At 40.4% G+C, this 13,210-nt stretch overlaps 1 long non-coding RNA gene across 1 annotated transcript in view; it reads right to left on the bottom strand.

The window, feature by feature from the left end:
• Positions 1 to 1,085: 1,085 nt before the first annotated feature.
• The window catches only part of LOC307219666, a 29,154-nt gene continuing 17,029 nt past the window's right edge, over positions 1,086 to 13,210 (bottom strand). Inside the window, exons 2-3 of the long non-coding RNA XR_013840501.1 lie at positions 10,515 to 10,625; positions 1,086 to 1,168 (exon numbers count right to left, since the gene is read on the bottom strand). This is a non-coding gene — a long non-coding RNA (uncharacterized lncRNA). The remainder of the gene's footprint in view (positions 1,169 to 10,514; positions 10,626 to 13,210) is intronic.

Raw genomic sequence — 13,210 nt, 5'->3', positions numbered from 1 at the left:
GTTTTCCAACATTTAATATGGGGGGAAATGCATCCTGGTGAAATTATAATAGTGAGGTAAGGATTTTTTTTTTTTTTGTCATGCTTGCCTAAATTTTAAGGCGACCAAGAGGTGTTTTCATGCATCCTCTCATTCTTCAAATCATCTTAGAAGTGGTATTTCACATTGCCACTTTCCTGTGCGGCAACACTGCAATTAAAGCCCCAGGAAAGACAACCAAAGAATTCCCTCATGGGTTTGTTTGTTTTTGAGGGGGGGGGTTGGAGGAAGTGTGGGCAGCCATGATTTATTTTGGAGCCCTTCAGACAACATGGAAAATAGAACACAAATTTGCATGTGACACAAAGGATATGCAGACTGGTGCCCTTTTTTGTGAGTGGGTCCACAGAATATGTGTATTTAGCCCAGAAAAATCTTAAGAGCAGTGGACTCATAATCTGGTGAACCGGGTTCGATTCCCCGCTCCTCCACATGCAGCTTCTGGGTGACCTTGGGCTAGTCACACTTCTCTGAAGTCTCTCAGCCCCACTCACCTCACAGAGTGTTTGTTGTGGGGGAGGAAGGGGAAGGAGATTGTGAGCCGCTTTGAGACTCCTTAGGGTAGTGATAAAGCAGGATATCAAATCCAAACTCTTCTTCTGCACAGCCCTTCTTCTGCACAGCCCTCCTCAGCCTCCACTCTGGCCAGTGTAAACCAGCAGGGCTTCACAATCCACCACTACATTCCACCCACCCCAGAACTATAGAAATACTTGAGTGCACATAGCAGTGAAATATTTGTCTCCTTTCCCTCAGTATACTTTTGACCATCTTCCAGTATAAATCTATACACTTTTCCAACTGCATGTTCAGAATATTTATGCTAATACATTCATATTATTCTACAGTAATAAGTACTGATTACAAAAAAGACCCATAAAATGGACATCATGGATAGATTTTATTATACAGTTAACATCTTTTATCATTTGATATATATCTTTTTCCTTGGGATTAGTTTTTATGTCTACAGTCTTATGCTAAAATTGATGACTATAAGTGGTATAATTTACATGGCTATTGATCTAAATTGAAATCAAATTGTTTCCGTCCTTTCCATCTGTTTCAGCCCACACGCAGAATTGCTTTCTTGCCTTTTAAATCCTGAGATGGTTCATTTTTAAGAATTCTTAAACAAAACAAAGGTCATGTAAGCAAAAAGCATGCAAGCAAAAAGTGGACGTAACTTTAATAGATATGAACACTATATCTAAACCAACCACGGTGCCACAGTTGATGAATGTTTATTGAACATTCACCCTGATTTGTGTGTGAAGAGGTTAAATAATTAGTGTCAAGCAAGAGTTATCCCACACTTTCCAATGCATTTTCCCAACACTTTCCTTACTAGAAAAAAGTCTCTTTTTAAGGGGAGGGTTTGTTACACAAGAGCTCAAAATCTAATTGTACAACCTGAACTGGTTGATCTATGATTGAAGGCCACTTGGAAATGGTAACAGTCTAGAAGCACCCTGTAGTCATGAGCAGAAGACAAAGACCTGAATGAGCTGGGACCAATGTATCTCGGAAATCTCAGGAATCACATTCTCTCATGCAAACCCGTTGGAGATCCTGTTTCCAAAGCCTTTGTTGTGATGGATCAGTCCTCCCCAACCTGGTGTCCTCTAGTTGTGTTGAACTTCAGCTCCCATCACCCCTGACTGTTGGAAATGTTTGGCTAGAGCTGATGGGAGCTGCAGTCCAAAATATCTGGAAGGCATCAAGTTGGACAAGGCTCTCAAAAGAATACAAAAAAAAAACCCCTGCCTTCTTGCAGGTCAGACAATTTGCCATCCTGTTACTGTTGCCTATTTTGACTGGCAACAAAAACATTATTATGGTGTAAGCCAGGCATAGGCAAACTCGGCCCTCCAGATCTTTTGGGACTACAACTCCCATCATCCCTAGCTAACAGGACCAGTGGTCAGGGATGATGGGAGTTGTAGTCCCAAAACATCTGGAGAGCCAAGTTTGCCTATGCCTGGCGTAAGCTGCTGTGGACCAACACTATGCTGAGTGATAACATGTTGCCCCAACTGCATTAGAATAGAAACATAGGAAGTTGCCTTATATTGAGTCAAATAATTTGTCCATCTAGCTCAATACAGTCTGCACTGACTGGTTATGGCTCTTCAGGGTTTCAGACCAGCAGCATTCTCAGCTCTGTCTGAAGATAATGGGGATTTAACCTGGGGCATTCTGCATTTAAAATAGATGCTTTGCTATTGAGCTACAGCCATTCATGAGCTAGGCTAAGCTACATTCCTCTCTATTGGGAGGTGGTTGTCTTGACAGAACAGCACAAGCACCATGAGCTGCTAACCCTTGCCAGCTACAAAACCAAAATGGAGGTGTAGGGACAAAATGGAAGTGCTTTAGCAACACAAAGGGCTTATTTCAGAGAAACACCTTTAAAATCAAGTGGGCATTTGCTGTCATTTTGTTTGACATGTGGATTGCAGATGTGGGACAATGCACAGCAAATCTATGCCCATCTTCTCAAAGCCATTGTGCCATTTTGTGCTGTGGACATGGCATAAATAATAAATATTCCTTTTATATTCTTGTATTGGAATATTTATGGCACCATCATTTATACAATCCATATCATTGCCTCAGACAAAATTGCAATAATTGGACTTCTGTGCAAGTTTAAGTGTCAGCCTGGCACTTTTGACTTATTGATGGATCGACTATGCAAATGGTGCTCTCTGGAATAAAAGGAGAATTTGTAATGATGAAGCTAAAAGGAATCTTTTTATAACTTCAAGCAGCCTAAGGCAGTGGTAGCACTTGTCATCTGTCACTCTTGGGACAAGCATTACCAGGAACATTTAGCCACTATACATTTTGAATATGTCAAGGAGAAGTAGGAGTTGAAAGTAGGCAGACTTCAAATTTATCTGTGTTAGTCACTGTAGCTTTTGAGTAAAACAAGCAGCAGAACAGAAAAATTAATGTATAATAAAGCTATTAAGAGTCAATGCCTTTAACCTTTTAAATAGCTGTGGAACATTAAATGTTACCTTTTTTTATCCAAGGCTTGATTAAACACTATCACTGATGAAATTGTAGGGGAGAGTTTGCCTCAGTAGGGGTATGCAAGGCTTTTTGTCAGCCAGAACTTGCCAGAACTCAGTTCCAGCACCTCTCAAGTGGGCACCATTGCTATTAATTGTGAGTTCTGGCACTTCTTTTTCTAAAATAAATAGCTCTGAATACCAGGTAGAAGTCATTATTCATCTAGAAGAGTAGAAATGGGGAATAGAAGGATAACCAGTAGGCAGCCATCTGGATGAACTTAGAGATGTACAGAAAAGTATGTTCATGTCTACAGCATTGGGTTGTTATGTTACTGCTTAGACAAGCGTAGGGAGAACAGTAGGATCACAAACCCCAAGCACAAGCTGGGTGCTGCAGACACATAGCGTTGTACTCATGGAAGTTGTCTCATCATTTTCTCCATTCTCCAAAAACACTTACCGTATTTTTTGGTCTATAAGACTCACTTTTTCCCTCCTAAGAAATAAAGGGGAAATGTGTGTGCGTCTTATGGAGCGAATGCAGGCCTCACAGCTATCCCAGAAGCCAGAACAGCAAAAGGGATTGCTGCTTTCACTGCACAGTGATCCCTCTTGCTCTTCTGGCTTCTGAGATTCAGAATATTTTTTTTCTTGTTTTCCTCCTCCAAAAATTAGGTGCGTCTTGTGGTCTGGTGCGTCTTATAGAGCGAAAAATACGGTACTCTCTTTTAACAAAGGACAATGCAAGGAATTCTTCTGCTGCACTCATCATATTGATACAGCTTCTTCAGTACCTGATGTTCTATCATCCATCACCAGCAGTTTCAAGTTATTCCCCTGTGAAAGCTGCTGCCTTATTTATTGTATTAGTATAGAGACTGAATTTACTAGCCTGGCAATGAGCATTACTGGGGGTTGGGTGATGTTCCTAAATAATGGTAGAGGACAATTGTTTTGTTTGCAGTAAAGTCTGCACTATCCAAACTGTACTCAGGGGAAAACAGATCTCAGATTAGACTGAAAAGTCTTCATAATAATAATACACATCATTCTAAAAATCTGGGATTTGTTGTATTTCATAACATACCAGTAGGTACAATACAGAACATTTGTCTGCCCAATACAGGAGCAATGGAAAGCACAAGAAATTGCAGGAAAGGAAGACATTTTCTATTTAAAGGGCAACAAACAGAGTAGCAAGGTTACAGTTCATTTTATAAATTGCAAGTACAGAAAACTAGTTTCTGACTACACTTATAATGCCCTATTCTCATTTTCAGCAACCTGAACATAATATTATGACCTTTTCATTTTGACATTTAAAAAAGCTTAAGCAAACATTGCATGTCTACTTCATGTTAGTTTTCAAACTGCCAAGGCTCCAGTTTGAACAAGGACATAAATTCTTGGAGTAAAAGAAGTGTGAGTGTGTGTGCGTGTGTGCGTGCGCATAATTTCTCTTGTCAAGAAATTATTAGGAGGACATTCAGCTACGTTTTGCTCAGGATAGAACCGAACCACTGAAATTAATGAACTGAGTTAGGCCCGTTAATTTCAGTGGGTCTATTCTGAGTAAAACTCAGTTGAATGCCACCCTTTGATTCCTGATTTGTTTACTTTTGATGCTCTCACATAATGTAATCTTTAAATACAGGAGCAGAGATGAATCTTTAATATCTGAGTTCCAGTTGGAATATTTTCTGTGTTATCAAACAGACAAAAGGGAAGATGTGTATTGCTTAATTCTTCTCCCCATCAAACACACTACATTTGTACGTTAAAGAAGACCACCTTTAAAAGGGTGCTTACTTTCATATAAAGTAAGTCATATAAATAGATCTTGTCATCTTGACTTGAAGACAAGCATTAACAGTGCAGTTCTATTATGTCTTCCCAGAAGTAAGTACTATTGGCTGAAATCCAATGTAGTTTAAGTGGATGTCCACTTGCACAATGGGGCTTCTTCCTCCCCTCACTCTTACAGTTTTCCAAGTTACCCCAAAATGAGCTCTGGGTGACTGGGGGATTTAAAAAACAAACTTACAGGACACTTTCCTTCCTGCCTGCTTTGCTGAGTAGATCTCAAATTTAGCTGGGAAAAGTTAATAGACCTTTGTAGACCCAAAATGATAAGCCCTTTTCTCAACACAGGCCCCCTACTCACATAATCCAGTGTAAGGGGAGATCTTTAATTGGAAAATTATCTCCCAATAAAAGGAAAATATTGCGTATAGCTGTCTATAATCTTAAATATTTGAAGGTTTAGTGTTTCGTTTAGGTGCCCTTATGTATTAAAATTGCTGGCCATATAATACCTGTCTAGCCAGTTCATATTCATTAATGTGAAAGTGTTATTCAATTTCGTGTAAAAGCGTTATTCACAGAGAAGCAGCTATTTAAATCACAGAAGCTTAAATGGCCAGTGAACTCTTTTCACTACCAAACACTCAAACCTCATTAAAAAATCTTATCAATAAAAAAAACCCAATCTAGGATGAACATGCTGTCTTGAAATGAGGAGAAGCTGATGTCAAGGAATTCATCAGAGCAAAAAAATACAAATATGACAACTGTTTCCTGATTTGCAGTTCACATTCCACCAAGGTGTGTGAAACCCAGATTTTCAGATTATTTCAAAAGTGATTATTTGCCTGTTGGATGTGTTTGGTGCTCAGAGATAAACTGATCATTTTGGGATATCAGCAGACAGCTTGACACGGCTGTAAAGATTTCCAATGTGCTTGTCTTATCTTATAAATTCTTGTTTAGCAGAACTTCAGGTCAAATGTCCTCATAAAAAAAAAGCACCCTTCAGTTCCTGTTGAACATTTCCTCAACACCCTGTATTTTTTAAAGGAGTCAATTGCAGCAATCCTGCCACCACATGTGATAGATTAGCTGCTCTTTGTAATTATATCTTATTTCTACTGCTCTCACCACTTGCAGCAATATATTATAGTTCCACTGCACTGAGACCAAATGTTAAAGTTGTCCTTTTATTGAAACCCACCACTGTGCTACTTTATGTAGTAAATGCTCGCATTATCCCTTATCTTTATGAGAACACTCCTTAAAGATAACTTCCTTCTACATAGTAACTATATTGACTTTTGACAGGCAGGCCACATGTGCACTGTATTGCTTCACCTCAAGCTAAAGGTGATCTGGCAACCTTTTTACCTCAAAAACTTAACAGTTTGCCTACCAAATGGCCTTTAATGACAGCATGGGGAATCTTATTAGAACATTTACATAAAGGTTTGGTAGCAGTTTTCTCTAAGGATTAAATGGTTCTTTCACAGCCCATAAAATGGTTATCGGCTCAAATCTAAATTCAGACATAAACTCATGCAAGCTCCAAGCTGTGAGTTTCTTCTGCAGCTTACATTCACAGAAAAAGAAGACCACTCAATCTTCTCTATATATTCTTCACCATTTTGTGATGTCTACCTTCTCCTCACCCCCTCCTACCACCCCATGCTTCAGAATGATGCTAGGGGGGCAGTACACTATGGAGCATATAAAATGGTGGTCAGACTGCTCAACATCAGGAAAAGGAAAAACTATGCTACTGCCAATAGGCCTCCGTAAGAGGATATATTAATTACATTTAATTCTCTGCGGACCTATATGTGCAGGTTAGAAAAAAAAGAAAAGAAAACCAGCTGGTGCTTGTTTTAAAAAATGCACAGCTTGCATATAAAGAGCCCCAGTAACAGAGTTTCAATCCCATCATTAAGCAGATTTAGTGAAGCATAGGCATAGGCTTAGGCTTTTAAACCTTTGTTTAATATGTTCCAGCTAACTGAGCCAACTTTGACTCCTTTGACCCCCTCCTGCAGAGAAACAGACCACACAACGAAGCAAGTTTAAAATAGACTTTACTTACAGTGATGCATTGTCCTTAGTAGCAATGTTAAAATGCAGGTAAATATTCTTAGTTGAAAAATACAGCCAGGGCAACCTCAGAGGCAGAGAGATGTGTTGAGGCATGTTTGCCTCTGTTGCATGCAGCGAGCGAGAGAGAAAGCAACAAGAAACAAGTCTTGCTTCCTGGCTCTCAGGAGAAGAGGGGACATTGCATCACGGAGCCTACTCTAGCAAATTAGAACTCTGTGGTCCTTAACTCCTTCACATACACAGTTAGGTTTGACTGCAAATCTCTCACAACTGCTACCCATAATGCTAAGCCCCATTTCCAAGAAACTATTGAGGGAGAATTTTTCTTCCCCCATGAAGAAATGTGATGCAATTGTTCCCTTCCCCACCATTTCTCTGCAAATAAATGTGGTAGAGAATTTTGAAAGGCCATTTGTACAAAGCTCCAGATATAGTTTTCCAATTAGCAAAACACAGTCAATAAACCAGTAGCATAAATTATAATTTATAAGGATTGCCATATTTACTTGAGTCTAATGTCCCATTGAGGGACATGGGTGGCACTGTGGATTAAACCACAGAGCCTAGGACTTGTCGATCAGAAGGTTGGCAATTCGAATCCCCACCACGGGGTGAGCTCCCGTTGCTCGGTCCCTGCTCCTGCCAACCTAGCAGTTCAAAAGTACGCCAAAGTGCAAGTAGATAAATAGGTAAAGGTAAGGTAAACGGTGTTTCCGTGCGCTGCTCTGGTTCGCCAGAAGCAGCTTAGTCATGCTGGCCACATGACCCAGAAGCTGTATGCCGGAACAAAAAAACTTAAGAAATTTTTTATGAAAGGGAATTAAGATAATGGACCTAAGGGTTGCTAAAGAATTATTAAACAAGGATGCAGGGATGGGGAGATATGGGGAAGTCAAAGAAAGAAGGGAATGAACTGATGAGCTCGAAGTTGTATTGTTTTATATTGTTCTTTATTATTTGTGTGGAAAATTAATAAAAATTATTATAAAAAAATAAAAAATAAAATGAGAATCGTCGTAAAAAAAAAAAACAAAAAAACAGAAGCTGTATGCCGGCTCCCTCGGCCAACAAAGCGAGATGAGCACCACAACCCCAGAGTCGGTCACGACTGAACCTAATGGTCAGGGGTCCCTTTACCTTTAATGTCCCATTGAATCTAATGCGCACCTGTTTTAAGAAGTTTGAAACCAAAAAATGTATTTGCTGGTGAATGTAAATGTCCCATAGAATCTAATGCACACCTTAATTTGGCCAAAAAAAGGTGAGCATTAGATTCGAGTAAATACGGTAATCCTTTTGGCCTGTGCAACCCAAAGACAAAAGAAAATAATCTCTATATTGAACCTTCCATTTGTTTCAAAAAGTAATGTATCCAAATCCACTCAACTATCAAGTTCTGTTCTTTAAACTTTGTCAAGTTGATTGCCACTAATTCATTATCATTTTGAGAACTGGCAATGTGTGCAAGGCCAGATGTTTGGATTAATAACATGACATCCATTCACTGGCTGGTCTACTTATTATATTTTCACTTTTAAAATTTATACTTGGGCAAGAGTGCAGGAAAGAACTGCACAGAAAAAGTGTTGGAAGCAGTGATTTTTAAAAATGTCATATTAAACTTTTTACATTACAGTTTTAAAGTGGTGAAGTGATTGCAAGTACAAAAAAAGAAAAGAAAAAGAAGAATCTATGAAATAAGATGTAGGAAGTCGAACTATACAATAAAAATAGAATATGCCCAGGCTTTGTACTTTTAAGTCACTGTGCTTTAAAAGCATCAATATAATTACCTGTTTTATGGGAATCGTGCTTGCTTTGTGCTAGAAAACTGCTCTTATCTAGCAATCAGCCACAGAAAGAATGAAAAAACTCAACGAACAACTATGGCGCTTTCGGAATTAGCAATGACTCTGGCTGGGTGAAAAGGAATCATAACAACTTTATATCACATGGGGGTACAAAATGTCAATACTAAAAGATTGTTAAAGCCATGAGGGGAAATTAAGCTGCATCTTACCTCACATCTCTTATCAAACACTGGGGAGGGGGGAAAACCCTGACCCAGAAAATCCCTCTTTCAACTGCAGAACATATTTGATGCAGCATATTTCCTTATTTGCTTCTCAAGGTTAGGAAACAATGTTAGTAGCCTCCTTAGCTTTCTAAAAAATTAAGGGTCATCGTTGTCAAAAACATGCTGAGGTCCAGAACTAATGTCCCACTACTGCCACCCTGCTCTATCACTGAGACCTCCAGAGCCATGATGTGGTATTGCTGCTGCTTGCTGCTACCTCCCATCACTCATCTCATCCTGTCCCCCCTGCAAATGTGTTTAAGCAGTGGTGCTCATTATGGGAGATGAACCAGTGCTCAGCTCCTTTTATCAGCACACTTCCAAGAATTAGCACTAGCACAAGGTGATTCCTGATACTTTCCTCCCTCTGTGTACAACTCATGCCATCCTCACATCTGCTTTGGAAGGTGGGGGTACGGGGACCCAAGAACGGATTTAGGGGGTGTACAGGAGAGGAGAGTAGGACGTTCCATTTCACAAGGAGAAATCCTTGCGCTGACAGAACATTCTGCTTAGTGCTACTACAACTCTTAGTGCTCAATGTCAAGACTTTGCTCCCAGCTGTAGTCAACAATAAGGGAAGAGAAGACTCCCTGGAAAAAACCCTGTTGTTGGGAAAGATGGAGGGCACAAGGAAAAGGGGACGACAGAGGACGAGATGGTTGGACAGTGTTCTTGAAGCTACCAACATAAGTTTGACCAAACTGCAGGAGGCAGTGGAAGAACAGGAGTGCCTGGCATGCTCTGGTCCATGGGGTCACAAAGAGTCGGACACGACTAAACAACAACAGCAACAAAAACAACAATAACCCCCACACAGTCTCTTTTACCATGTCATGATTTGTGTCATCATACCCAGCTCCTTCAACACCCCCCGTTTATTAACTTTGCTCATAACTAGACAGGACCTATAGCCAAAACACACTTTTTTGAGGTATTTACACAACAGAGTGATGACAAGCTCAAAGGCAACCCAGCAGATTTTTACTTCTCATCGTTTGGATAGGATCCAACCTCCTTTACATGGCTCCATAAAATGTACACCAAGCACGAAGGAATCCGGCTGAGAACAGATGCGCCGTGTGGATCAAGCTCAGCTGACATCATTCCAAGCCCAAGACTTTAATAAAATGGCCATTATGGAAGACAGAGTTAATTAAAACATCTCCAAAGAATCCAATGCATTTAAAAGGCTTTTGTCAAAATTTTAAAGGTGTTGGATCATCTTCCACATTTCAGCTCCTTCCCTCTGCTCTTGGCAGTGCTGTGACTTTCAACCACAGAAAGGTCATAGTTAATTGTAACTTCAGGGAACATTGTACCTTAATTGCATTACTTAGCATATCACTTCCCAATATCGAGATGCAGTCAGGAGAAGTTCAGCATCAGGTAAAATCAATAGAAATTTAAGTAAACTTCAGCCACTTAGGTATTTGTATTTGAATGTACCACTCGAAATAAACATGAAGAGTTACCTTCCAGCATTGCTCTCAAGATGATATTAATGCTGAAAGCAGGGGTAGCCAAGGGGGTTGCCCTCCAGATGTTCCACAGCATAGCTGATGGGAGCTGTAGTCCAGCAACATCTGGAAAGCAGATTAAAGCACATGAAGTCTTCTCACATTAGCCATAGTCACGTGTGTTTTGGGAGTAAAGTAACCATGTTACCAGGAGCCCCTCCTCCTCGTCCTTCCATGGATTGTTGAGTGACTGTGTGAAGCACACAGCCTTCTGGATCCACGGAGGCTTCCCATGTGGTTTAATGTCTGTTTTTCCCCCTCATTCTAAAACTCATAGGGAGCTTCCATGAATATCGGAGGCTTCCTGCTTCACACAGTCAGTGTCCAACTCATAGAAGACATGTTGAATAACAAGGGAGGGGTGGAGCCAGAGTACTCTGTCCTGGCTCCCACTCACAGATTTGGTACTCAGCTGTTAAAATTAAATGCCTTATTCCAAGATTCACTACTGTTCCCATATATAAGTTTGGTTATACAAGTCCATGGCTAGGTATTATATGAGAGCCAATGTTTGAAACGGCCCTTGTGCCCACCCTACTCGACAGGAGAGCTCATTCATTCACACAGTTGGCACCCCAAGACTCAGGGCTGGGTGGGCAAGGAAGCACTCCTCTGAGTAGGCTGAGCGTACAAAGTCTGTTTGTGCCGGCAGAGTCGCCTCTTGGTCCTTGGTGACAGACACAGATGTACAGGCTGGCTCTCTGTCATATTGGGCCCTGTGCCTTCCCTGAAGGGAGTGGCTCTTCACTGGCAGGAGGCAGCACCAATTGTAGTGCCAGAGTTGCAACAACCAGCTAAGATGCTACACCCAGCATATCCAATGGCACTCTTGAGAACCCACTCAGCCTTTCTACGACACTCCTAACATGCTCGTCCTCCTTGAAAACAGAATGTCCAAATGGAGTTGTTAAATCTACGTAGATGAGCACCGCAACCCCAGAGTCGGCCATGACTGGACCTAATGGTCAGGGGTCCCTTTACCTTTACTCCTTATATTTAAAATTATCTTTAGACACAGGGTGGATCTCTACTGACATTAAAACAGAAAGAAGACCAATATTTTGAGGCCATGATGTAGTGGACTCTTTTAAAAAGAGATTGAGCACATGACATAATGGGTTCCATGCTGAGAACTTTTTTTTAAAAAAAAAAAGAATAAAATGAGTTGGCCTAAAATAATGCCGCTGCAGAAGCAATCATATGCAAGGGCTTTCTGAACAATATAACTTTGCATGGTTCCCAGTTTTCTGCAATTCCAAAATGGAAACAAAAAAGAAATCCCGCTGTGAAGTTCAAGTAAATATTAGCCATTTGATCGACCCACAGGTGCAATTCTGATGTAAGTTCTAAGATGTAACTGTCCCTGTCTACCCAAGACTATATAAATCATGGAGAAGTGGTGAAGAGTATTAACTGTGGAGCAGTCTGGAGACTATATATTATTTCAGTTGCGTCATCTAAAACACCAGCACACGCACACCACTTGTAGTCAAATATATGTACTCCAAATTTCATTTTAAGCCAGGATCTGCCCACAAACAGTATTGTGGTATGTTGGACTTGGCCCAAGGAAATCTAGCTCATCAACTAGGTTGTTATTGGCAAGATAATATATCCTAGTGTAACTCTTTTTGCAGGAGACTACCCATGTAGGCCACTCTGAAGTTCTTGATGGAGAACTAGAAAGTATGATAGACAGAAATAAAGATGAGAACTCTTTGTCAGTCCTCAGGACACTGCTGTTTTGTTAGAAGATGTGCAAATTTCACACTGGGAAACCCTTATGGCAGCTCAATGTTCACATAAATTAATCTGGAAAACAAATTAGTTAATGTCTCCCCCATTATTCTTGCTATTTTTAAAGCAGCATGCTTTGCCTAGATCAGGCATAGGCAAACTCGGCCCTCCAGCAGTTTTGGGACTACAACTCCCATCATCCCTAGCCAACAGGGGTGATGGGAATTGTAGTCTCAGAACATCTGGAGGGCTGAGTCTGCCTATGTCTGGCCTAGATGCTCTGCCTCTCATGTAAGGGAGAGGGGGCTCAGTGGATTTCTGCATAATATGAGGAGATAGGTATTACATATGGCTTAAACAGAAAAATGTGGATTTTTTTTAAAGAAAGAATGACACCATACCTCAACCCCTGAGAATGGACTGAAGACAAGTGCTAAGCATAGATTCTGATCTGCAAGTTGATGGGAAACCCAGCCAGATGGGTGGGGTATAAATAATAAAATTATTTATTATTTATTTAAGAAGAAAAGAATAGTCTTGCTGGATCAAGCCAAAGGCCCATCTAGTCTACCATTCTGTTCTCACAGCCTCCATGAGCAGCCTCTGTGTTCTGCTTTTACATATTCTACTAATACATAATTTCTAAATGCTATGCAATCCAGGGCACCAAAAAGATGTTTAAACTATGTATTAATCCTCTTTCCCTTTCCCTTTGGGGAGACATCAGTCTGTTATCTACGTTGTTTGTTCTGCACCAGTTCATTTCTCTATTGTTACATTCCTGTTCCTCCTCTGAAAGTTTGCTGTGCATTGTTAACACAATTTCTCTTTCTTTCTTTTTTTTAAAAAAATACCCAATAGGGAGCTTTCCAGATGGGTTCCAGTGTCCTCTCCTCCTATTTCAAAGTCACACA

Source organism: Podarcis cretensis (genome assembly GCF_951804945.1).
Source record: "Podarcis cretensis genome assembly, chromosome: 7".
Taxonomy (NCBI): Eukaryota; Metazoa; Chordata; class Lepidosauria; order Squamata; family Lacertidae; genus Podarcis; species Podarcis cretensis.
Note: the sequence above shows the minus strand (reverse complement) of the source record. Positions and strands in the feature narration are given on the sequence as shown.